General features: G+C 43.7%; 1 non-coding gene across 1 annotated transcript; it reads left to right on the top strand.

The window, feature by feature from the left end:
- Positions 1-1,412: 1,412 nt before the first annotated feature.
- Positions 1,413-1,520, top strand: LOC148568845 (small nucleolar RNA R71). Its single transcript, XR_015882290.1, has one exon. It is a non-coding gene; the product is annotated as a small nucleolar RNA R71 (small nucleolar RNA).
- The last annotated feature ends 495 nt before the right edge of the window (positions 1,521-2,015 follow it).

Here is a 2,015-nt window from a genome sequence, read left to right as displayed (position 1 = left end):
TCTATAGTAATAGTAACCATGCATGGACCTGGGTCACTACATTTTTCAGGTATATCACCTACCAATGCAGAAATGGAACTACCTAGAGAAATAGTTTCTAAATTTTGTAATTTATCTTTATGGATGCACAAATCCTTTAGAAATTTAGCACATTTAGGTACCTGCTGAATGGCATCAAAAAGTGGAATGGTTATCTCAACCTTTTTAAATATTTCTACCATTTTAAGGTCTAGTTCCATTTGCTTTCTGGACTTCCTAGCAAGGTGTGGAAATGGGATAGGAATGGCGCCACTTGCAGCTTCTGCGTCCTTTGGCGTACCATTCCTTGGCTGAGCTACTTCTTCTTCAACCAAGTCTTGTACTACATCCTCTTCTTCATCATTCTCTGCCTCCACAACGCCTTCAACTTGTATGTTTTCCTCTGAGCTTGGCTCCTCATGATTCCTCTCTTATAGTGTAGTTTTGGACCTCAAAGTGATGGCATTGATGCCACCCTTAGGGTTGGGTATAGGTTGAGAAGGAATTGTACCGGAGCTTGAAGGTTGAGTGTTGGAGGTACTCGACGATCCCATCTGAGAGATGAGAGCTTGTATAGCAGAAGTCAGACCAGTAAGTGTGTTTTCCATGGTCGTTTGTCTTTGTGAAAGAGAGTGAAGCAACTCGTCATTAGGAGAGGAAGATGGGTAAGTGATCTGAGGGACCTTCTGTTGGTTGTTCTGAGGCGCTTGGGACTGCCTTTGGTGAGGTACTCTGTAAGGCTGATTTTGGTTTTGCTGTCTGTTGTTGTTGTTCCACCTCTGATTTCCATTGTTGTCTCTGCCTCCTCTGTTGTAGTTATCCCTCCATCCCTAGTTGGAATTATCTCTCCACCCCTGGTTGGAACTATCTCTCCACCCCTGGTTGGAGTTGTCTTGCCAACCTTGATTGTGGTTTCCACCTTGGCTGTAATTACTGCCTTGTTGATTGTATCCTTGATTCGGATGGTCATAGAAATTATGAGTAGCTGCTACAGTGTTGTCTTCTTGTTGGAGCTGCGGACACTCATCAGTGTAATGAGTGTAATCAGCACATATTTCGCATACTCTTTGGGGAACCAACTATTGACTTTGTTGTGGTGAGGGAGGCTAAAGTTGTTGTTGATTTAGCTGTATCTGCTTCAGTAGGTTGGTCATATCACATACAGCTTGTGTAAAAGCAGTAGTCTTACTACTAGAGGAAACCTCTGCAACAACCTTGGGGTGGTTGTTCCTGTGTCTATGATTCTGAGTGGACTCAGCTAGGTTACTGATCAGTTGCCATGCTTCATCTGTGGTCTTGTACTTTTTCAGAGAACCATTACTTGCACCATTCAATGTGGTCTTATCCCGAGGCTTCATGCCTTGAGTGAAGTAGCTGATCAACACCAACTTATCAATCATGTGATGGGGGCATGCATCCAGAAAATTCTTAAAGCGCTCTCAATACTCATAAAGAGTCTCTGATTCGCCTTGAATAATGCAAGAGATCTCTTTCCTTAGTCTATCTGTAACTTCAGCTGGAAAGTATTTTTCCAAGAATTCTCTCCTGAGTGTATCCCAGTTAGTAACGGTCGCTTCAGGCTGAGTGTAGTACCACTCCCTCGCCTTTTCCTCAAGAGAAAACGGGAAGAAAGTTAGCAGAATAGAAGTTTCATCTGCACCATGACGCCTGACAGTAGAACAGGCTGTCTGAAAATCCCTTAGGTGCTTGATAGGCTCTTGAGCAGGTAAGCCATGAAACTTGGGCATCAAGTTGATTAATGCAGTCTTCAGTTCAAAATCTGCAGCCAGATTTGGGTGACGCACTTGATACGGTTGCAGAGTAAAGTCTGGGGGCTCTAGCTTCCTGGAGAGTAATCCTCCTAGGTTCCGCCATATTACCTGCACACAAATCAGCCAAATTAGTAGAAATAGAGCTTGTTTCTTCCTCAGATGGCGCTTCATATTCGCCCTCAGATGAGACTGGTGAATCGATAATAATCACTTCACCACCCTCAG

Source organism: Arachis ipaensis, chromosome B4 (assembly GCF_059453495.1).
Source record: "Arachis ipaensis isolate K30076 ecotype BB chromosome B4, ASM5945349v1, whole genome shotgun sequence".
Classification (NCBI taxonomy): domain Eukaryota; kingdom Viridiplantae; phylum Streptophyta; class Magnoliopsida; order Fabales; family Fabaceae; genus Arachis; species Arachis ipaensis.
This window is presented reverse-complemented; position numbering and strand designations above follow the sequence as displayed.